Genomic DNA, 25,898 nt, shown 5'->3' on the forward strand with positions numbered 1-25,898 from the left:
TGCTTTGTGTGTTCAAGGACACCGAATATTTATGTTACAGAAGTTGAAGAGTGGGTGCATTTTGGTTATTTTTTTCTGAAATATGTTCTAACTTCATCTGTGTTACAATATCAATGTTAAATGAACTTTAAATCGACACAGAACAAAAGATCCCCTAGGCTAAGGTCTGTTTCCTGCTGTCCCGCTGCTGACCCTCAGATTCTCACTGAAACAGAGTTTGCTGAAGGATATCTCCTCCCATGTGTGAAGGTGGGAGGTGGCTGTGGGGTTGATAGTTGCACAGTTTTTGGTCCTTTTTGCTATTTATATCTTCTTTTCTCAGCTGACAGAAGGTGGCAAACATCTACCTTTGTAAGCTGGAAGAGGATACGCTGCAGATTCACACAGCTCAGAGAAATGCAGAGGGCTGTAAAAGAAAATTAGCTTCTTTAGGCTAGCTGGGCAGAGTTACTACAGGTTTTAAGAAGTGGAAATGCAGATCATTTGTTTTGATTAAAAAACAAAACCAAAAACCAGCAAACTTACCCATCTACTGGGGAGATCTGATGAGTGTGTGTTGTATAGGCCTTGTTTTATCTAAACTTCCTTTTAAGTGATACCTGTATTTCCTTAAGAATGTAATGTTAGCATGGTGTTTCTCTAATTTGGTTATATTTGAATGTTTTTTTGTATGGAGAGTCTCACTGTGTGTAGAGAGACTCGTCTGCAACTAAGTTTCTCCTTATTAGCTTTTTCTTGAGAAGTTTTATTACTAGTTTTTGACCGTCTCTCGCTGTTGCAAAGGCTACCCCTACCTTTCCCCTATTCCCCTACCTACATGTCCAACAGCAGTTAGAAAAGGTTAGATATCTATCCCTAAAAGTATTCATGGGATAATCAAGGTATAAGGATATTAACATGTGCATATGTGTGGAGGAAGTTAACACCAACCAACCTGATTTTCAGTTCTGTGGACATAATATAGTTAATTATCATGTATAAAACCTGTCTAAGACATAAGGGTGCTGTACGGTTGTGTTAATTCTTTATTTGTAACAGCATTTTTTTCGGAGACTTAACATTCTTTTAGAAAGTTGCATACAAAATGGTTTTCACTTTATGATTTCAGCTTTCTTAGCAAACTATGAATTCTTCTGACTATAACATTAAAGTTCTCTGTGGAAGTAATGAGATGCACAGAGATTAAACAAAAAAAAAAAATATGGAGAAAATGAATGACCTGTACATTTATATGAAATGTTCGTTGGGTTTCCCTTTAAATGAGGGTAATTTTGAAGATATGCTGCATTGACTTTCTTGAATATCACATTACACTGGATTGTATGTCTCATTACACTATGTTATCACTTCATGGTATTGTAGTTTACATGGTGACAGTGAGGGTGTAATGTAATGTGATGATGTACTGTAGCTGTGAAATACTATTAAATGATGACACTCTAGGGATTCAATAAAATACAACATTTCGCTAATCTCAGTTTCAGAATCTGTAGGAGAGCGCTGAGGGAAATACTTGCCTTGAAAGGATTTTCTGGGTTTACTTACCTCATTTGTGACCCGTATGGCTTACTGCTGAAATTGCATTTCCATAGGATTCTGCTGTTGGAGTTGATACCTAGACTTTGCTTGTCTACTGCAGTAATGCTGCTGTAATCTGTTAACTGCATGCTGTTAAAGGAGTGGGATCTCTTCTGGAGGCAGTCATTTAATTGAGAAGATTAGGAATGCCTCCACTTGGTGCTTGACCTCATCTACGGTACAAGCTGAGAATTTAAGAAACAGATTGACTTGGGAAGGCTATGAGCATTGACGCTTAAAAAGCAACAACCCCCCCCACCCCCCACCCCCCAATATCCCTTTTCTATGACTATTTATTTCAGAAACTGTGAAAGCAAGTCTATTCACTTTTTCCTACTTGAAGACTACTTTAAGAGCAGTACTGTACTAACATGAAATACAGGGTGATCAACTGTCTTGCATTACAAAGCATATTTAACCTTAAGTTATCATGATTCACACACTGAACTTCTAATCTGATCATACAGTAAATTATTACCTTTAATCTTCATTTACAACAACAAATGTATTCCATTGCTCAGAGAGGTTCTTAAAATGTTATGTATCTATGAGAGATACACAGCTTAGCTGCTGGCATATGGCTAAGAAAATTTTTCATTTTAAATGATGTGACGTTGAATCTCAGATTGGGTATCATCAGTATTATATAAGTAGATGGATGCCTTGACAAGCCTTTTTTGTGAGGAATATCTCACTTATCTTTGTTATTTTCCTGTCATGAAACAGAGCAGTTGTAGAGGTGTTAGAATAAGGGTCTTGGACTTACTTTTTTTAAAATTTTTTTTTCTTCCATTTAAAAATGGATAGTCCTATATAGGTGTTATGTAGATTTTCTTTGTTTAGGTGGAAAGAACATCTTAAAGCATTTTTAAAAATCTTATGTGCCTCATTGTACCTAATATTTGTGGCCTGCATTGCTGTTGTCCTAGTGCTTTGGGAATCATCACATAGAAACAATAAACACTTACATTTTTTCCCTTTTCTCCTCCAAGACCCAGTCTGTGAAGGAAACAAAGAATAGCACCTTCCTTTTCTTCTGTGGGATAGATTTTTTTCTCACTTATTGCAATGACTCCTCAGTACCTTGAACATCCTTGCACAATCAGAATGCTTATACTGGTGTGACGCAGGAATCTGTTTCTGACTTTTCCATAGGTTATCAAACTCTTTTGGGAAATCACAAAGGGATATGCCCTGAGGTAATGTGGTCATGGGGAGCAGGGTGTGTGGGAGTAGATGGGTAGGTACCTAGAATGGTTTTCAGCTTGGATAGTGTGGGATCTGAGCATGTTGTGAATGGTATAGCAAAAGTAGAGATTGAACTGGTTTTGGCTAGGATAGAGTTCATTTTCTTCATATTAGCTCCTATGGAGTATGTTTTGTATTTGTGATGAAAGCAGTGTTGATAACACAGGGATGTTTTAGCTACTGCTGAGCAGCACTTGTACAGAGCCAAGGTCTCTTCTGCTCCTCACCCCACCCCACCAGCGAGCAGGCTGGGGGGGCACAGGGAGCTGGGAGGGGGCACAGCCGGGACAGCTGGCCCCAACTGACCAAAGGGACATCCCATACCATGTAATGTTGTGCTCAGCATATAAAGCTGAGGGAAGAAGAAGGAAGGGGGAGGATGTTCAGAGGTATGGCATTATGGAGCCCGGCTTTCCTGGGGATGGGTGAACACCTGCCTGCCGGTGGGAAGTAGTGAATGGATTCCTTGTTTTGCTTTGCTTGTGCGCGCAGCTTTTGCTGTATCTCATTCCACAAGTTTTCTCACTTTTACCCTTCTAATTCTCTCCCCCATCCCAACGTGGGGGGAATGAGCAAGCAGCTGTGTGGGGCCAAGCTGCCGGCCGGGGTTAAGCCATGGCAATAAGGCAGACTGGAAGAATGGAAGGGCAAAGACTGTTACGTTGCTCTTCCCTATAGCTGAGTAGCTACAGTGTGATGAAGTATTTATATAATGAGCTTACTATACTGAATTTGATTGTGAATTGCACTGCCTTTCACGAGGTAAATAAAGTAAAACAGTATAAAAAACATTCCTGGTTTCATTGGAAAGCATTAAGAACAATTTGCATGTTAATTTACTTTTGAAAGCTAATGAGAATCATCAGTTTTTTGTAGTTCTCTATTATAACCATGCCTTTGATTATCTCCTTCATTACCTCCTCATACTACATTATGTCTTGAACTATATAGATCTTGAATTTGCCACAACATTTTCTGTCAAAAATTCAGTATAGTTGTAACGCCTCATGGCCAGTTCTGCTTTGGCCATAGATCTCGTTAACTGGAATTTTTCTTTTCTGATATCTTTTATCAATAGCTACTGATTTATTATTTGGAAATCTTTCACTTTATTAAAAAAAATATCTAGTTATTTATGTTACTATTTAAAAAGCTGTCACTGTCCTGAACCAATTTGTCACGTATCTGCTTAACTTCACATGTGCCCATTTAATAAAAACTGAGAATGTAGCGATCCTTCTACCGCTTCTTTTTTATGAAGCTGCACTCTTTGTAAGTTTTCAGTCAGCTTTCACTCTGTTCGTAATGCTAATACATACACAACACTAATTATGCTTTTGTTTGCAGCTGAATTTTGGTTTTAGCCCTCAGAGCTTTTCTAAAAGTCATGATGTTATGTGAATCTCAAGGTTTGTTTTAAATGCTTGCAGGATGTTCGTTTTTCACACATTAAACATTTCTTTGATTTTTCTTTTGTATGCGTTTAGTCCATTCTTCATCATAAACATTCATTTTTGGTTTTATATTTGTGGAGTTACTTGGGACTTTCAGTACACCCCAAGTAATTTCTCCATTGCTACATTTACTATTACCTTGTGAGTTTTCATTACACTTTAGATAAGACTTCAGCAAAACTTGACCAAATCATTTCACTGGTCAAAAGCTGGAGAAACTTGAATTATTTGCCAGTCGAAACCTAGCATAAACACTGCAACTGAGATTTCATCTTTCGTGCAGTTTTTTTGCTTTCCTGCATTTGTACCACTCAGTCCTTCCTGAAAAGGGCAAACAATAGAAAGTCAAAATGATTGACTTAAATCTCTTTTGGACACAATGCATCTGTCCATGGTTAATTCATCTCTTTACCCCCTAAGAAACTGTGGTCATCCCTGCCCAAGCAGATCTTCAACTGATTTAAAGATAATGGGCAGCATTTGTTAGAAACCAAACTGACAAGTTGCTGAGAAGCTGTCTGCTGAGTACCAAGTGCCAGAGAAAAATTTTCTTAATCACGCTAAAATGTTGCAGTTTGTTCCTGCATTGCTGAAAAGACTATTAATTATGAGTGTCTTTTCATGTACATATGACTCTTTATTAATGATGGATGACCTTAAAAAGGTTCAGCTATGAATAACCATGCTAATGTTTGCACTAGGTTGATTAGAATAATAAAATCTGCTTCTGTGATGCCTGGCTCTTTGTGCAGAGTGAACTGCCATGGCCAGGCAGCACAAAGAGGACCTTGCTATGGCCCCATGATGTGCTCCAGCTCCCAGCCTGCCATGCTAGGCTGGCAAGGATGCGGCTCCTGAGGGCTTTCTTGCTGCCCAGATGCTGGCAGACTCCAGCCTGGTGCTACTGCTCTGACAATGGGAGGGTCCAAGGGCATTCTAAATAGCTCTCTAAAATACATATTATGCAACTAAATAGATTCATGGGGAAATGCTGATATCCCTAGCCAGTTACATTTTAGGAGATTTCAGCTGAGCCTCTGATATCATCTGAAAGAGTTAGTAATAGATGGAAAAGCTAGTCCTGCTACAACAGGATCTGTTTACTAAAATCCCTTCAATAAATTTCAGTAAGCTACCATGTTTTTCTAACACTAATTTTTAATCCCATGTATCTTTTCTGACTTCCTCTATTTCTTATTGACTTCAGGCCATCTATTAACGAATGTCTTTATTTTACAGCTGTGAAAATGGAGTTGCTAGTTATTAGTATGTTGCCAAAAATGTGACATTTCATGGTATGCTTACAATAATAGGGCCCTATAAATATATTGCACCTGTACTCCAGTATAGTCCAGTGCTGACTGAAAAACTGGGAAAAAAAATTCAGTTTAATATACAAGAAAATATCATTTATTCAGTTTAATATAAATAAAAATATTTAATTTTGAAACTAAAGTTATTTGATGCTGAAGCTCTTACTTGACAGATGATTAAATCTTTTTCTAACTAGTGTGATCATAACTACTCTGGAAATCTATAGATCATTTCTTCCTACATTATAACACACAACCATTACACTTAGACTGACCAGTCTTCTCACTTGCCTGCTTTGCAGCTTCTGCTGAGTGAATAGGCGAGAAGGCAGAGGAGGTAAAGTCTTTTGACTGGGCATTTTTGCTGTTACCATAGAGACTCATTGAAAAACTCAACTAAATGTATGCCTTAAATGTCAAATGCAGGAAGCAAGAGGGAAATTTCAGTGGAAAAATATATGAAAAGCATAAAGCTGTTATATTAGCTGAACTCACTGCACCACTCTTTCATTCACTGTAGGTTAAGCAAATCCTGCTTCTGAACCAAAGGGAATTATTTCCTCCAAGTATGGGCTTTCAATTACCTTTAAGATATGAATTCCAATCTCTTTGGTAGAAGATGAAAATTAACTGTATCTACCAATGTCAGTCTTACATGAAGCTTAATTAATTTGGATTTGATTTTTCCTCTCACTTCAGTTTTGTTTTGTTTTGTTTTGTTTTGTTTTTTTAAGTAAGCATATGAGCAATAGTGTTACAGTCTGCAGAACACTAGGCATAACTCTGATATTACTATTGAGGGTTAAAAATGAGCCAAATTAATTTTATTATCACAATTTTTTATTAACAATTTTCCATGGCGAGGGTGGGCTTTCACCAAGGGGCCAGTAAGCAATGAAGCCAACACAGCCATAGGAGTGGGCTGACCTCACTGCATAGCTGGGAGATGCTGAGAGCTGGGCAGTGCCTGGCATGGACAGCTTCTGCTCTCCCACTGCACTCTCAGCCTTGCCTGCACTTGCCTTCACCACCTTCCCCCTCTTTCCTCATTTAAGGGGATTAAGGAAGATTATTTGGAGAAGGCTCCCCACTACCAGCAGCAATACTGAACTACGTAAACACCCCCCCCAACCTCATATCAGATAGCACCATAACTTTTTTAATAGGAAATAATGATGAAATATAAATGTAGAGATGAAAATTGTGCATTATGTGGTTTGCAGGAGAATTAATATATAGTTGCCTAAAAGACCAATGGGGATCAATTTTAGAATTAATATCCTGTCAGTTCTGGGTAGCCCTGGTGTGTAGACTAAAACACTTTGGCTAGAACTGGTATATTAAACACAATATTTATTTTGTGGTCTAGAGTACTGGGCTATGGGCCAGGTTTCCCAAGTTCTTTACTCCTTTCCCAGGTTTTGACAAATATGTTGGAGAATTTCATTTCACTTTCCTTTCTTTTTGCTTGTTTATCTGTGAAACTGCCACCATGGTACTGACTATGTGAAAATATTTCATATACCTTAGGCCTAGTATTTTAGTGGCTGATCTTGAAAATACATGACTTATTATAATAATTGCTTATATCTGAAGGAATAGCACACTGTCATGAATTAATAGACACTGAAAAAAACCAAATATTTTTTTCATTCGTTAGCCTCAGTTAAATTATTTCTCCTATTGGAGGGTAGATTTTTTTTCCCCCTCTAAAAACTTATGTTTAAAAATTAAGATTCCTCTGCAACACTAAAAATTCAGTAATATGTAATATTTGAATTATGTTTAAGATCTAGTAATGATTATAAATTGAAACATAAAGCTTTGCTAGTTGTGTGGAACAGTGTGAGTTTTCCAGTTTGGTTTTGTATCTTCTAAACTAAAATATTTCAGAGGTACAGCTTTTATGACAGGGGAAATTTCCACAAAACACTTTACTTAAAATAGCTAGCAAATGAACACAATGAACATGTAAAAATCTTCAGCATATTATTTTTTCCTCTTCTCTTTTTCAATGCCAAAATAAGAAACAAATGAAAGGCACGAAAAGGAGATAACTATTCAAAAACTTTTGTAAAGAAAATGTTTTCAATATATCTTGAAAACTATTGTGAATTTTATGGGTTTTGCAAGCCCTTGATTTTCAAGTCTCTCTTGTTCAAGGGTATTACATAAAGTCAGCAATTTTTCTATGATAAAAAAAAAATCACAATTATCTAACCAGATTGCGTCAATACATCCACTATGTTGCAATTATTTTTTATGCATACTGAACATAATAAATACAGAGGTTCCTTTTTTGACACTGTCTCATGTTAAAATAAATAAACTATAAGAAAGACAACTTCAAAACCAAAATACTTGTGATTTTTAGAAGATGTATTACTTTAGTGCCTAGGGTGACAAGTCTTAATCGTTCCTACAAGAAAATTCTGTCACAAGAATAAAAAAAAAAGCTTTTATTGAATTAACAGGAGGAGGTTAATAATAGTAATAATAATAATAATAATAATAATAATAATAATAATAATAATAATAATAATAATAATAATAACAACAATAATAATGGGAAATGCCTTGGGAAATCTTATCAGTGGACTTTCATACTCTGGTTCTACCTAATGAAAAAATGTTTTCATAGATACTTAAAGTAACTTGTAAATTGTACCAATTTTAAATCTCATCGGTTTTCTGAGTGTTGTTTATCTCCTCTTCATAAGAAGGAGGCTGAGAGACAGACACTTGTGCTATGACACAGTGCTAAGAAGTCCCTGACTAGATGAACAGAGGACAAATAACACAAGATGCTCTACAGGTGTAAGGGGCAAATCACTCATTGCCTTTGTCACCTCAATTTCTGTCAAAGAAAGTAATTTCTGAAAAATCTCATTTTACTTATATCTACAAATACAATGGCCTAATTTGTTGGTAAACAGCAGCCTCAGAATGAATGTATTTAAGAACAAAATATTTTTATGAGGTAAACGTCTTAAAAAATCCTGCCATGGTCTATATAAATGAACAAATTCATATCTGGACAATGTTTTGAATTTAATCTGGAACATAACTCTGGTGCTTACTTTAAGGAAATAGTTTTAAAAATTACTATCTTTACAAAAATTCAGAAAAAGATTATAAGATTATGTATTTATCACACTTACTAAAGACAAAATGAGGATTTATGCTAAAGGACTAGTGTTACCCCTTTCAGATCTTTTAAGTAATACTAGACACCACATAGAAGAATATGGTATAGAGATAGCTTTTTGTTTGGGTTTTCAGAGAGAAATATATGAAACTGCACCTACCAATTTGGGAGTTTGTATATGTTAAAATAAGGAATTCTTGTTACTCTCTATATGTACTCTTCCATAGATGCATACTTTCGCAGATATGACTGAAAAATAATGTGTAAAATATTCTAAAAAAAAACCCCAACAACTTAGGTTTTAAACACTTCTTGAGCTGTTCTTACCCTTCTTGCTACTGTAATTTGAATTTTCTTTTTCATGGCTACTGTTCTTTTCCATGTTGCAGTAAAACGTGTAATTTGAAATCAATGAAAACATTTTCCCCTTAAAACACAACGCCCTCCAGAGGTTTACTTGGCTCTTTATAGGTCAAAATCTGTGATCCTGCAGTATTTGTAAAATACCAGTGATAACTTCTCACATTGTCACATCAAAATTGGTTTCAGGTCTCCAAGGAAGGCTCAGACTCTAGTGTCAGTAGCAACAAAGGTAAGGGCAACAATTATGTGTCAACTCTACTATATCTTCAAAGAAGGCATTTTGCCACTCTGACACACTGGCTGAAAAAGCCTCACACGTAAAAATCTTTGTTTTCTTTCTAATTTATTTTTGGAGATGTGGTAGAACCTGAGACGAATATATAAAAATAAACGGGACAAGAACAATCGTGTAAGACCACCACATATGGAGTCATGGACAAACTGAAATTGATTCACTTTCTTTCAGCTCTTGGAGCAAAAGATATATACTTATATTTTCCTTTGTTTTGTAGTTTTCTGCAGCAGTAAGTTTTTCACACTAGGTCAACAGCTAAGAAAAAGTAAATTGCCTAAATAAAAATAATTGTAAAGCAGTCTAAGGTTTCAGACTGTGTGTGGGGTGTTTCTTTATTATTTTTTAAATTACAACCTTTACAAATTATATTATTTTTCCTCTTCACAAGGCTATAAAGGGTTGTAGAAAAATGAAGAAAAATTTCTCATGAAAACAGTATTTGATTGACTGCTGTTTCCTCTATGCTTTTAGAAAAAAAAGGTCTTGTGTTTAGGTAATGCTGTTAGCAGAGAGATCTCTTATCATTTCTGCAGGTATGGAATAATTAGAGAAGAGGACATAAATGAAATTATCATCATCATAATAATAGGGTGTATTCTAATATATTGAAGGAAGGAGTAAACTCCTCAAGGGACCAGAAAGGTTACAGATAAGAGAAACATGATTAAATTCCATTTTGGACTTGCCAGGGAAGAATTAGATGAAATGTACTGTCTGTGAGTCTTCCTGCATAGTCTTTGTGTAGAAAAAAATTACAATAATGGGACACCCACAGAGGTATTAAACCATGACATTTTTTGGGGAGGTGGAGGGAAGAGAGTCAGAGAGAGCTTTCAAAAAGAAATGAAGTCCTGAAAGACTGAAGTCCTGGGGAAACAGTGTGAAAGTAATGGTGAAATTTTCATTGTCCTAAATAGAATTTAAGGTTCAGCTAGCAACTTCTGATCAAATTCAGCTTCGATCAACTCCAAACAAGAAGGACCCTTTACTTTGACATTGGTTTAAGACCAAAAAAACCAAGGTTATGTGCCTGCTGAAACTAGGCCTACTAAGCTTTAAGATTGTTAACGCAGTGCACAGCTCACTAATGTTCTACATTACCTCAGGGAGATGATCGCTCTTTCAAAAAAGATAAGTATGGATATGTAGAAATGACTCATGATACACATTTACACTTTGAACTAATTATTATTTAATGAGTGCCTGATAAAAAAATAAAACCTCAGAAGAGCTAATTTCCTTTTGTATTATTGCATGAATAAGAGTCACGTAAAGCCAGCTGTGTAAATGTGTATTCTTCTTTCAGGCATGTTATTCTAGGCAGAACTAGTAGCACTAGCTATTTTTAGAGTTGCCTGATACTCCCTGCTGTGCAAAGCTGTGTCTATTACCTCAGCTTTGCCAAACTTTCCTGGATGTCCTGAAAACTATTATGGTAATTATCATGAATGTTTCTGAAAATCTTCAACTATAAAAGTACTGTTCTGACCATGAATCCAGAGAAAAAAGTAAATTTTGCTATCTTAAAAGACTGCTTGAGACTTAGAGGAATACTTTAATTTATTGAAGTGCCCTATGCATTGATATAACAACCTCACATTTTGCAAGAATTTTCTCTTGTGTCAATAATGACCCTTTTGCCATCTCTAATGGTGATTTAAAATTCAAATTAGTTGCACACTTTTTATACATGCTTAATAGAAACTTACTGCTGAAGAATAACAGCTGATATCTTTAAAGAATTAATCATCATGAATCTCTTTGGTGTATTGGATAGTGTCATGCTCATGGCTACTCTTATTCTCGATGGAAGCAAGTTGAATGTTTTGGGCAAGACCTGTCCCAGTTAAGGAGCATTTGAAAAGCAGAGTGTGACATTTGAAAGCATACTATCCCTGTACAAGCAGAGTACCGCATATATGCACGTTTATTGGTTTTGACACCATATGAGTTCCTTCTGACCCAGAGCAGTATATACATGTATTCACAGCACATCTCTAGGATTATCAGCGTTGCTGGGAACACGACGCCTTAGCTCAGGCATAGTGTTCACATAATTATGGGTTCTGGTACCTGCATGGATTTTTTAAAAATCTAGTTTCCTCAGGTTCTGTGATTTATAATGCATTGTGCAATGCAGACACACAAGACATGCAAGAAGTATCCAATGTTGTAGTCTCTGTCACTCTCAATTTTTTTAAACAGAAAACCAGGAATGGGCAACTGACCTCTCATGCCAGTCATGCTCCTGAGCCTCCACTCAATAAAGAACTGGTAAGTTTACTTGTCCCAGCAGACCAATGTCCTGGGACATTGTCATGGTGCTGCTCAAATGGTAACATGTAGTAACACCAGAGAAAGTCCAAAAACATGCAAAAAAGGATGTGACTTACCAGCCATTTATTGAACTCCTAGATGTCTATTGTAAGGATGGTATGATCCACAATAAGGGTGAGAAAATATTTGACTTTTTTTCTCTTTCTACTTATTACTACACTTTCCCACTGTTGATAATACCCTCAAAGTATAAGCTATGTTTATGATAAACTAATCTCCCAGATATCTCCCAGAAGATATTTGTAGCTTGCTTTAGCAAATAAATTGTTACTAGCTGCACAAGTTTCAAACACAGAGAGAGAGGAGGAGAACATTTAATACAGCTGGATATTTTGGGTTCTCCAACTAGGTCATATTTGACTGGACATAGAAAAGAGGCACCCATATTCAACAAGAAATTAATTAAAAGTATTTAGGTGCTTATTTAAGTGCAAATTGATTGCTTTACAAAACAAGAATAATGTTACCAAGATAGATATTAACATAAAATTTACAAGGCAATATTAGCCTGTTAGAAAAGTGCCTAGATATCAATCCCCAGTTAAGTGCTCAACTTTCCTTGTTGATACAATCAGAAGGCAAAATGTCCAAGCCAGTGTGAAAATGCTAGAAAAACTTGGAAGTATAACCAAAGTGTAAACCAAACCACTTGGGATGGGTGAGAAGATTCTGAGCTGAGTAATAAAACAAAGCTATTTTACTGTGACTTTAAAGCCCCTAAAAACAATAGGGAATCAGAGCTGATCTCAGAACCCAACTCTACGAGGTTTTATCTCTGCAAAAGAAAAAACAGTTATCAAAAATTCTTTTAAAGGTTAGAGCTTTATTCAGCTATAGGTCTCAAAGAGCTGAGGTGTTAAAGTGCTGCATTGACACCTTCAGTATAAGGTCTTACCTAAAAAAAAAGTATCTTTATTGAACAATACAAAAAGATGATGAGTAAAAATGGCATTGCTGTACCTTTTTTTCCCTCAGTGGTTATTATCAGGAGCAAAAGTCTAGTAAAAGTCATAATAAGGTGAGTAATATCTATTTACTGCAATTTTTAATCATCTAAAATCTGAATATTACTGTTGCCCTTAGTACTCTAAACGAACGACTGATTATGTTAATGTACTAAAAGGTAGAAATGGATGTGCTTCTTAATTAACACTTAATGTTAACAAATAACCAACATCCATTATTTGTAATATACATTTTGTTGTCACTACCCTACATATCACCCATAATACTTGGTTGTAAAGGGACAGAATGCTTATTTTAGACCCCTGGTGGATTAGGTTGCCTTATCCAGATGATGTGTGAGAGGAAAACTTGGAAGCTGATGAAATGATCTTCCCTGTGCTGTGAGAAAGTAGAGAAGGGAACCTAGACACAGTAGAACTGAGATTTCACCTCCATGGAGGTTTGAGAACTATAGAAAACAGGTCTATCTCCTGATTTTGAGGCAAAAGAAAGTAGCCGTCTCCAAAGAGGCAAGCATGCTATGGCAGTTTTACACCACAAATGCACATAGCTGAGCCTACCTGCTCCCAGCCATCAGTGGAACAGTAAGAGTCTCTGAGGAACCCTGGCGCCGCAGTGCATCAGCGCAACTCACAAGGGACATATGCACAGGGGCTGAGTGTTACATGGCACAAAAAGAGAACATGGGTGTCTAGGACTGACATGACACCTGAGAGCTTTTGGTCCTGTGGAGAGAACACCACAGAGCACCTCTGAAGTACAATGTAGCCTTTAGGTGCTGCAGATAATATACCTGTCATTTAGTAGCACATGCTGAGGACTGTGACTATTGACACAATGCTGCCCTGATACTTTTAAAAACTGATGCACAGATCAAAATCATACTCCTTGATTGAGCAAAACTCACAGTGGGTATGTGGAAACATCCAGTCATAACTCTGAAATCACAACCAAGTCACATTTTCTATCTAAATATGTACTTGGAAGACTTTGTATAGACTGAAGAGGAAAATTATTTGCCTTAACAGAAGATATAAAAAAATATGAGATACAACAAAACTGTGGAACTTTGATATGCTTTGCGGTGCCCAGATGTACACTGGCTGCAATATCAGGATGAGGCCTGAGACCACTTGTCATCATACATTATTCTCCCTTCTCCTCCTCTGCTTCCACCTTCCATTGAATGAAAGTGTGGGTGTGAGATCAGGAAAGGATTTATTGAAGACTGACTGTTCATGAGAGCAGCTTTATGGGAGCATACCATAAAGAATACACAGCTGAGCTGCTGCCACCACTTATGCTCAACTTGTTAGTATTTCAGATGCAGTCCCATTGATAGCAATACATAATAACATACTACAGTAAAGGTGGCACTAGCTGGTCCAAACCAGGTTAGTGTTTCTACCTCATTAACGTAAATTTCTACAGCCTAACGTGGATCAAAGTTTAACCTTTTCAAGGCTTTTCTTGTATCCACACATCTGTTGCACTTGACATTTTAACATCTGTTTTCAATTATCTAATGTCTCTACTTCATTCTGCTAATGCTGAGAATATGTTCTTTTGAACATGTGGAATTTTATCTTTCTGACTTCCCAAGTCAGTGTGCACATCTGGTGTACATGATTATTTGCCTACTGATTTTGTGGAAGGAAGGTGTTGCTGTTCAGAAAAGGAAGTTAAGGCATATTAAAGTGTTAACCCCTTTTTTGCAGGAGATAGTTCTTGTGGAGTCACACTTGAATCTTACTTTGAAGGAAGTGATTTTTTGTAGTGAGTGAGACAGGACAGTAGGTGTCCTTAGTATTCCAGCTGGAAAAACAAAAGAGTGCTCAGAAAGGCAGAAAAGATTTGAGGTTTACACTTTTCATGAGGTTTCTTCAGTGAGGCCAGGCTTGTCTTTGATTCTCTGAGCTACAGGCAGCCAATAATATCTTCAGTATAGTTTCTCTGGCCCAGATGTAAAATAAGTTGAAACACTTATTTTAAATTCTGATCTTGAAAGTTTACAATATCTGCTAATAACAGGACAATTTGTATTAGTGTTGTTAATGTAATGCTGATATAGACAGAACAGGATTGGAAAGGAAATTTTTCTTGGCACTGGGAAAATAGGGAAATCTTCCTTATATAAGTAGAAAGAGCTTATGTTTCTCCTATATTTATTGCAAACAATTTTACTACTGAGTACCATTATTCAAAGGATTGTGTCTGGCTAAATCTGTCCCCATAGAAGAGGAAACTGGGAACCTTGGCAGCCCTGACCATAAATTTATCCTCTCCCCAAACAGCATTAACTAGTACAACTATTTTCCCAGTGCAAAATACTATCTTGTAAGAAATGACAGTCAAAATATACAACATACACATATACAGATACACAAAAAACCCCACTTGTATAGTGGAAAATGGTATTAATCTTATTGAAACTGCATAGTAAATGCATTGAGTCAGCAAGCATGAAATTAATCACTATGTAATGAAATAGAAGAATATTAGGTTTGGCAATGGGGAAAAGAGTCTCCTGCTACTCAGATAGCCAGCTGGTTGGGTCTATTCTGGTGATTGGAAAAACCCAAAGGCTCACCTCTTGATGCAAAAGCAAGTTGCACAACACAATTTGAGCCCATAGAGCAAAATTCTCTCTCCCTCGCAAAGAGGGTCTCTTCATCTTTACTAGCTATTGTGAATGTTCTCCGGCCTCTGCAGTCTCCTGGTCGTTAGTATAGTTGTAGTTATTGTCTTGTCTTGTAGTTTTTGTCTAGAAGGGTGCTTGCTGGTGTGAGCCAAAATCACGTCAGGCAACGGGATAACTATGAAGTGGTGTCGATTACTGTGGACCAGTGCTGCATGCTATGCATCGACTCTTGCCCTGGTCATACATAGTTTACTAGTATAGATGTAGCCACAGATAATTCGACTCTGGTTTTGTATGTGCTTAGTAAACAAACAATGCCTATACCATCTGGCAGTCATATTGTGTTACGTCTGATGGACATTAACCCTACTTTGACTGAACATGTTGGACTAGCTGACCTCTAGAAGTGCTTTCCAACCTATGCTGTTCTGTGATTCCTGTAAAAGTAGTAGTACTCTTATCCTGCTCTCAGGGTTGACAGGTTGTACATTGACTTAGAAATATCAATACTAAACAATGCAGAGCTTCACTGGTCCAGGGTATCGTTCATGGCATTAAAAAATGGATGAAATAGATTTGATTACTCAAAATTTACTGCTGTATAAGATAAGAAAGTAAACATTATTAACATGTCAAATCTGCAGCACTAAAAGTAGTGTCCGAGAGGTTTCTAGGACTGTTCCTTTCCATGAATTTTACCATAAGTTAGAAAGAACACATTTCATACCATTTCACTTACAAGTAACTATGTCTCCGGTCTTGATTAAATGTAAGCTGTTTTTCTACGGTCTTCCAACAGTGCAGGGCTGCAGGGCTGCAGGTTAAGTAATAGAGTGCAGAAGCAAGGTTAAGGAATATTTTAAGTGACTACAGTGTTGTGAATGAAAATAGTTTAAATGATCTGGTTTTGAATATTTAGAAAAAAACATTTTTTGCCATTCAGATGACCTGATGATTGTAGCAAGAAGAATGGGTCTTTTTATTTCTTCATTTTACACTGTAAAGGTAGCAATCTTAACTTGTCAGGAAAGAAAACGAACACCTACCTTCAAAACAATCATAATTCAGACACTGAACATTATTCCCACAGTTTGTGTTTTCTTCCATTTTTCTGACTTATCACAGACTGAATAAATAAATTCCTATTTTTTCCTTTACACAAGCATGTCTACACGTTGACTTTTAACCTTATTATGTCCAGTGCTTGAACAGGGTAGAAAAGAATTTGCACATAGTTTCCAGAGGTCAATTTTTATTTTGTTCAGACAGTTTCAACTCTGCCAAAGTTCCTTTACTTAGAAATGACAATTTCTTCTTCCATTATCTTTCTTATGTCATACCAGTTTTCATCATTCATGATCTGCTGAACAATACTCAGAAAGAAATAAACCATGTTACAGGATACTCTGCTTTTACTGTCTCAGCAAGAGTCTTGACAGAGATATACATAATGTAAGATAGCAAAAGAACCAATGCTACAAATGATTCATGACATTGGTTTGGTGTTTTGCATTCCTGTATAAGGTTTCTGTTCTGTAAAGCTCTGGCTCCCAAGACAAATGTTTGGGTCCTAATGAGGTGGGACCATGAAGTGGCTAGCTTCCACGGACTTCAGGATACTCCTGGCATCAGGTTTATCTCCGTCATCTCTACCACATTTTCAAGGCACAAGTTTGCCTTGCTGAATAGGCTTCATTGTAGACATTTTTTAATTTTTAATATTTAATATTTAAATATTTAAAAGTAGTTGTCTGAATCCATGCTAATCACCTTAGATTTCCTTTGCTGTAAACAGTGACTATTTACCATCTTCAGAATGGTGCATTTCACCCTAAAATTGGTGACTCTCTCATGAAAGGGAGAAATTGTGACAAAATTTAGTCTGAGTTACCAAATTCTTTAATAACCCAAGGACTTAGAGTTTACATATGCACGATGGTTAAAAAAGCATGTTCTAATCTTTTCAACTGCCTTGCTGCCTATGTTTAATCCCTTTCTTTTAAATCGTGCCTTGTTTATAAATTTCATATTAGACAAAGAATGCATGAACTCATCTATAGAATCAAACCAATGTTTCACATATTCTGGCATCCTGTCCTTGGTAGCAAACATCAGTGCTTAGGAAATGTGGCAAGCACGGGGTGATCCTTCTTTTAGTCAGCTCTCCATTCTTGGTAGTTAACTACTTACAGGCTTCCTGTAAAAATTACACCTAAACTTTTCTATTTAACATCCACTACAGGCCTAAATGCCTGAGGCGTTTGTTGCATCCCTTTCCAGAATACAGTTGCGCCTTTGACTTCACAAATGACTGTAGCAAAGAATGCAACACTGTGATAATGTCCTGCGTGAGGAAAAGAGTGCTTGTTAATTGTATATGGGATAAGTCTATAGTTCTCACATTAAAATAGAGACAGTACGATTCCTAACAATATTTACCATTACTTTTTAAAAATGTTACAGATCTTATCCTGTTTTTCCACAGTCAAAACTTTCCAGATGCAGCTACAGTTTACATGAAAGTGATTATGTACATGTGATGATCAATGCATTGCTCTTCTTTTAACTTTTTTCTAGTTCTGCCATGCTCCGGTTTTAAATCACAGACAATATTTTTAATATAACAGTCCAGACTGCAGTTATTTATTGACGTTTTCAAGTCTCTGTTCCACCAGGATATTCCCCAAGACCCTGTTTGCTTTTTGACTATCTATGCAGATTAAACATACTTTCCCAGAGACCTGTCCAGATTGATTGAAGACTTCTTCCTGTATACCAAATTTAGAGGCTGCAATTATTTAAGTATAACGAAGGTTTGTGGTTCTTCTTTTTCTTTTCCTTCGATGTGCATTATTCTATACTTACTAATTCTGCATTTCATATAACATTTTATCCCTGAGTCACTGATTATGGAGAAATGCTCTTGAGCTCTTTGCAGACAGCTTTGATTTTGACTGTGTGGAGTAATTCTGAACTATTTGAAAACATCACTGCCTCACTATTTATCATGTTTCCAAACTTTTATGTGTATATTGAGCAGCCAAGGTCCAAACTTCAGATATTCATGTGAGAACTTGTTGAAAGCTTTTTGAAAATAGAAATATAATTAGACCATACTTATCCACCTACTCAGTGATGCTTTGGAAAAGCAGATAGATTTGTAAGGCATGATTTTCATTTACAAAGCCCCTATTAACTCATTATCAAGATACTATGTATATATCTGTGTGTTTACTAATTCTTTTCTTTACATAGGTGTTACCATTTAGATTGGTAAATGTTAGTCAAATCCTTAGTTCTCACCAACAGTAATTTTAAATATATTCTCATATTTGTTACCTTCCATTCTTCTGCCTACAAGAAATTATTTAATAGGTTACACATGATAGAAAAGGTACTCATAACTTTATATCAGAAGTCTCTTAAGTGTTTGTTGAAAATTATTTAGTCCTATTCAGCGTACTTCCTTAAATACCACTTATGAAAGCTTCACTTAGTACTTCCTCAAATTCCAGCTGTAAAATGAAGACCTGATGTAGGAATCTTCTGTATAGCCTTTGAATTAAGCATAATTCCAGAAATTCGTTTCTCTTTTCTGTAATCTTCTTGTGTGACCTTTGTTCCTCATACCTTAAATCATCTGCTGATACCTTTCATTCTCTGAGAAGTCATCTGCTTTAGATGTGTTTGAAAAAGTTTTTATTATGAGCCTTTATACTTTAACATATAGATTCTCAACATTTTTTTTTACCTGAGTTATTATGGTTTTGCATTGGAATTGCCAGGTTTATGCTTTTTTACATCTTCCATGTTTAGATGCAATTTCTGATTTTTGATGCTTATTCTCCCAAAAAAATTGAAGTCTATTTTAAGACTCACTCATTCTACACTTTCAATTTCATAATAATTAGCTTTCTCACCTTTATGCAGTTCCCCTTTTCAGTGAACTTTGTTAACCCTTTTCTTCACAGAAGACATAGAATTTGAATATGTTTTGTTCACTGTGTTCAAAAAGTAACAATTTGAAGGTTCATCTAAGTAGGAGAAAGTGCATTTCATTGTGCTCTCTGGAATCCTACCCCTTCCAGCTGTCTGGTTGCAACTTTCAAAGTTTTTTCACAGTTCCCTTTCGACACATGGTTTTCTCCCAGGAGAAATCTGAATGTATTGAGAAAGAGGAAGGGAAAGGAGGTGAAAAGATGTGGGAAGTTTTCTGTGATCTTACTGTACAGATGATGTGTGAAAGTTATGTTTTGAACCAAAACTAGTGTGATACTCAGGATTAAATCAGGAATTGCCTTTTTTTCTTGTGGTATCTCAGCTTTCAAGAAAAGGTAATTGATAGTGTGTAAAAAGGTAACTCCCATATCACAGTTTGACTTCCATTTTACCCAGCATATGTAAGAACAACTGAAATCTCTATCTTTGTGTTTCAACCTTTGCAGCTCCCTATTTTCCTCTTGTATTTCATAGTTGCTTTATGCTTTTAATAGCAAGTTTGGACCCAGTCCAAAATCCAGCATATAGTTATTTGAAGGTTATTATTCCTTGAATAGTATGTAATAAGTTCAAATTCAGTTTAGTTCTTTCTGTGTATGAGGTCATTTCAGAAATACCAATATCCCAGAAACACCAATATCCCAGCAGAGTTCTCATCTGCATCCCAGAACACATACCAAAGTATGAATTCATGTAACATATGAAGTAATATGAACAACCCAGTATTGTCTCCTTCAAGTAATTATTGCTAACATAAAAGACAATAGATAGTATATAGAAAAGTAGAACTGCTTAAGACAGACCGTGCATTTGCTGTTATTATTACTGTCCACATTAAACTCAATCAATCAAATGAAAACCTCGTCTTTTTCGTTATCAGGATAATAAGTCAGCCTATCAGGATCCTACAGGAAAACAAACATATTCTTTTTTTAGTAAAAATATTGGAATTTCAAACCATTTATTAAAACACACTAATTCTCTTATTATTCCTCTGACATCAGGAAACTGTAACTTCAGTTTGATTTATTTTATAACATGTATCAGAACACACACTTTTATTATCTCTATAAAACCTCAGAGATACCCATCTAGAATGCATGGTGAAGATACATAGTCAGTTTCTACTTTCCTGAGCTTTAATAATCAATTCCAGATTTTTTTTTCCAGGTAATGGTGTATTCTTTTTTTCCCTTTAGATGACCATTGTTTCTTCATTGTTTTAGCGTTCATTAACAGTTTTTCCCTTGCTAAGACTCTTCATTTTGGATTCCAGTAATATAAGGGCCCTTTCTGAGAAAAGGCTTTGTTGGTTGTCTGGGTGCCAGGCTGCAGAGTGATTATGCCTTAACATGGAGCAAGGAAGCAACTAGCACTAAATCTGGCTCTGTGAGCTCAACTGCAAATCAATTCTGTGCACACCTGTCTGCAATGAAGGGGAGCCTCCCACATCTTATGGGGTAGAAGAGATCTCCTCAGATAAGCATGGAGGGAGTAAACAGCTTGGTGAAGTGTGAACTGGCTGTAAAGGTGCTTTGCTGCATGTTGGCATATTCCAGGGCAGACCTTGCGTAGACAACCGAATGTATATAAGCAGCACTTATGTATGCAATAAAGGATCTCACTCGGGGTCTGTGCCTTCATAGGCCACAAAATAACATTCACTGTCTTCACCATCTGAACCACCCAAGAAAATGCAGGTCACAAAGACAGTCACGAATCATTAAAAAGGTATGTTTCATGATAATTAAAAAAAAATATATATAAATTCAAATATCTAAAATATTAGGACTTAGATTTATTTTGTTAAATAAACTTTTTAAATATCTCTTACAAACATTTCTTTGCCTGAAAGCATGCAGCTAATCTCTTTCTAGGACATTTAAAACAAAATATTTACTGGGAAAAACAGAAGTGGAATTTTAAAATTATATTAGAGCAGCACTACATGCCCTTACTATATTAAGTACTAACCTGTGAGGAAAATATTGTAGAAAGACTGCAAAGACTACAGAGCAAGACAATTGTGTCAAGTGAGTCAAGGAGCACAAGATGAAACATATAACTGGTTTTGTTTGTCTTCTAGAAGATTAGATCTGTCACAACCTAACATACCTAAATTACTTACAACTAAAGTTATCTCCTGTCCAGCACGTATAAATTGTCAAAGTTCTTTCGACACCACCAGAGAAATGAATCTTGCATGAAACCTGGATTATGATAATGGGAATCTTTTATAAATGTAGTTAGGGATCACTCCATGCATAAGTAGCAGTGTGAGGGAAAAAAAGGGTTTTCAAGTAGTGATAAGTAAATTTTTCATGGAATAGCACAGAAAAAATGGAGTGTCATTTTTAATAAGGAATTCGACCCATTTTCACATATTAATTTCTGTAATCATTTTCTAATCGAGCTGAGGAAAAAGTAAGACATGCGACTTGATTTTCAAAGGGATGATAATTCTATATGACATATCTGCTGTAGCTTCTCCTAGAACATTATGTGAGTACAAAAGGAAGAGAAATAATATACATGATTACAAGTGGGAGATGGTGCAGGAGAGTTATAGTGAATAGAAAGTTTTGGTAACAATTCCACGTTGTCCACCAGTTCAAAACTTTGAAGATTCCTCAAAACATGTAAAGGTTATTTTCTCTTTCTCAGTACTGAATGTAGATTCAAGTATTGGGAATATTGTTTCATTCAAAAATATAGACTGGAAGGAAAAAAATAAATTACATTTCCTTCATCCTTATAGAATGGAAGCATAATTTATAACCCACTATCCGTATTACACATAAGCAAAAACTGTAAGCAAATTTTATTATAATACGGAGATCATGAAAATACTGACTACTCATCCCTGTTTCCTAGTATACAGAACACACAGAGAATATTTGAGATCAATATTAAGATGAACATGTCAGTGGAAAATTTTGTGCAGCAGGCACCACTTCTGGTTCTGTCTTCAATCATCCAGAGCTCAGTCCATTTATCCTTTTTTTTTTTTTTTTTTTTTTAACTCCACCCAGGAGAGCTATGGCCAATGGAGAGGCTCCCAGGGAACTTTTGGGAGATAAACATTCAGTAATAGCTACTGTAGTAGATTGGGGAGAGGGAAAGGGAACAAGAGATCACCTGTTCCTCGCAGTAATACAGTAACAGGAAAGAAAGACATATAAGACATATAATGATAGCAATATAGTAAGTAGAATTCCATCACCCAAAGAAGCATCCAGCTTCTGCAGAAGCTGAACTGTTACAGCAGTCCCACATATACTCAAGAAACTTCATCTCTTGGTCTCTGATTGACCTCACTTATCTTCTTTCATAGTAACATAGGATCACAGGATTGCTTAGGCTGGAAAGATCCTTATGATGACTCTAGTTCAGGGGTCCTCAAACTACGGCCCACGGGCTGGATACACAGGCTGGTCCTCAATCCGGCCCTCGGTATTTACAGAACCCTCCTGCCCCGCCCCCCCCCCCCCCCCCCCCCGGGGGTGGGGGGGGAAACCAAGCAGCCGCAGATGACTGCCTGCCACTTCGCCCTTTCGCTCAAAGCACAATTAGACCTGAGGTGACACCAAATTACTCAGGGCTTTGTCTGGTTTGGTTATGGATGGAGGATGGAGCATCCAAGGTTGGAGCCTAAGCAGCCTCCCTGGACAACTTAAATCTCACTGACTTTGCCCAGCTCTCCTCTCTCTCAGAATTCACTATGGCAACATAAAAAAAATCACTTTTCCCTATGTAGCTCAGAAATTGATGTCACATATGTAGCTAGGCAAGTCACAACTGTTTCATAACCTTAGAGATTAAAAAATATGATTATCACATTGCATCAACTCACCTGGCATTAACGAAGCTGAAGACAGAAATCTTCTCAGCCAACTTTAGATGTCTTTATTTGAGCTCATTTATCTAAGTTCTCTTTATATCCACTATAGAAAGACCAGGGCCTGAATCATTTCTCATCCTTCTACCGTAAATCACTAAAATGGATCAGTCTAATTGTCATAGAACTCCATTGATTATAAAGGCAGTTTAGACGACTGCTTCAGAGGGAAATGCCTATACTGTGAATGTTTTCCACTTAGGTTACTTGGATGAATACCTTCTCAGGTGTGTGGGGTAATTTAGTTCTTTAGAGTTTCTTTATAGCTGCAGAAAGAACTATCATGTGAATCTTTTCCATCATGACCATTTCTACAGAAAGAGTTTGTTGTCTTAAAAGTCCCTTCCTTTTATGTCAATTATAAAAGGAGCTGAGGTCGCTAATTTATATTATGTGAATGAAGTTGTTCCAGTTGATACTAGTTGTATTCCATTTTTAATTCTAGAAAAACTTTTAATCTGGAAAGGGAGTAGTCAAGCATGCATCACTAATTCAACCCTGTATTTGATTGCTCAAGATCTGGGTGTCTTACACCAGAAAAGAGAGTTTTAGTGCAGCCTACTATTTTGTAAGCATTTTGTAAAAATCTGAATGTAGCCCTAACTTGTATTTTTCTTCTGCATACTATTTTGAAGTAAGGCATATGACAGACTAAAATACAACATGTTAATTTGAAGATCTGCTACTGAAAGAAAATTAATGAAAGAAGAAATAAGTAATTTTGTTATTCAGTGTCAATAACAGAAAATAGTTAAATTTTTGATAAGGCAACTCGACAGTCCCAGAGAATAAATTTGTCATAGATTTATCAACTGATATTTCACTTTAAAATTGTTTATGAAACTTAGCACAAATTATTTCATGTTTAACTAGAATTTGTGGTCATTGGTTAGTACTGCTTATAAAAATGAAATTCACTGCTGTGGCAGATATGATATGTAATTATTTCTCAATGAAATTATCCCAAGACAGGAAGGTCAAGGCTACTCTTGTTTTGCCAGTCACAATATTTGTTGCAATGTGTTTGCTGGTGAGGTCTTTTGCTGGTACCATCTGGCTGTGGTGTTGGTGTATGAAAAGTGCAAGACCACTACAGCACAGCAAAGATGAAAATATGTTGGTCATTAAGCATTTTTGAGAGTAATGAAGAATGAGTTACTGTTCTTGAGAAGCATTTGATGTTGTTTAACCTTTAAACAGTGATGTTTATTTCTTCTTATACAGAGATTTTGATGAAGTAGGTAATGTATTCTTGGTTTATTTGGTTAAGAGTAACCGGTTGATTTCCACATCATACTAATTTTGATTTCTCTATTAAATATGTATCTGAATGGATGGAAATACCAATTCTGACACGATGTCTTTGTGGTTAAAACCTAATATGTAGTTACTATTTCCTCAAGTTCCTCTTCTGTTTCCCAAGTGCTCATACAACTGGGAAAGTTTGGGAAGTGAATTCTGGAAAATATTTTACATTTAATATTTCAACATCACATTGCTGTGCAATTTGCCTGTTAAAATAATTAAGATGTCAACAGAGTATGATTTTTTTAACAAGTGATTGATGATAGCTTGTAGACAGCTTTGAGATTAGTGAAGATGAAGACAGCTGTCAACTGGCCATGACATGAACTTCAAATTAACCAAATACTATGGCAAATCTAACAGATTTTAGCTACATTAGTGACAGAAGGAATGTAATACAATGTGAGTTTAATCTGTTGGGAATTTGTTGGGGTGTTCATAAGAAAGATTTGAGCCTAAGTTATGAAGACAATGCTGTAGATTTGAAAACAGAAAAAACACTTAAAAGGATAGGTTAGTCACCTTGTGACTGTGTTTTCTGTGACCTTTCAAGACATGTCTGGTTGAACAGCATTTCTTAGATATGATGTACATCTTATATGTAAAAAATAGATACTTTGAATCCTGATTACAAGAAGTAACAGAAGAACAAGTGCTTTGAGATCCCATTCTCTTTAACATAATGATCCTTTCATATAACAAAGAGAAAAAACAAAACAAAACCAACCAAACCCACAAACAAATTAAAATGTCTATAAGGCAGGGTTTGGAGCATATATTTCCTATTTGAAAAACATCTGCATTACTGTCACTTCATTCCTCTGAGCTACTTACTATTCACCACTGATGCATATGGAGTAATCCAGAAACTCCGTTACTTCAAACTTCTCCTATCTTTTCTTAAGAACTTTAAGTTTGATAGTACTTTACTATGCTAAAATTAAGGTGATTTAAACATTTTGTCCCACAGATTGGACAGAATAAGAAATGTACATATACACTGAATTGGCTGGTGAATCATAATTAACATTAAGCTGCCCTGACTCAATCATTAATCTATATGCTTGTGTACTGAGGCTAATAGCTGTAAATTCTGAATTCTGATGGATTTTCTTTAAAATATGTAATCCTTAAACACTTCAAGTTTCTACCTAAAAAGTAAAAGACAAGAATAAAAAAGAAAAAGAAAAAAAAAAAGGTGTGAATATAGAAATATGGTCCAACAAACATTTACTGAAAAAAATAGGAAAGTGTATACTCATTGTAGTTGTGTCAGGACATAGCTTGACTTTTTTGTTTTTCTTTTCAGAAATTGAGTGACAGTTCCCCTGAGGAAAACAGGGTAGTTCAAAA

The sequence above is a fragment of the Falco rusticolus genome, chromosome 2 (assembly GCF_015220075.1).
Source record: "Falco rusticolus isolate bFalRus1 chromosome 2, bFalRus1.pri, whole genome shotgun sequence".
Classification (NCBI taxonomy): domain Eukaryota; kingdom Metazoa; phylum Chordata; class Aves; order Falconiformes; family Falconidae; genus Falco; species Falco rusticolus.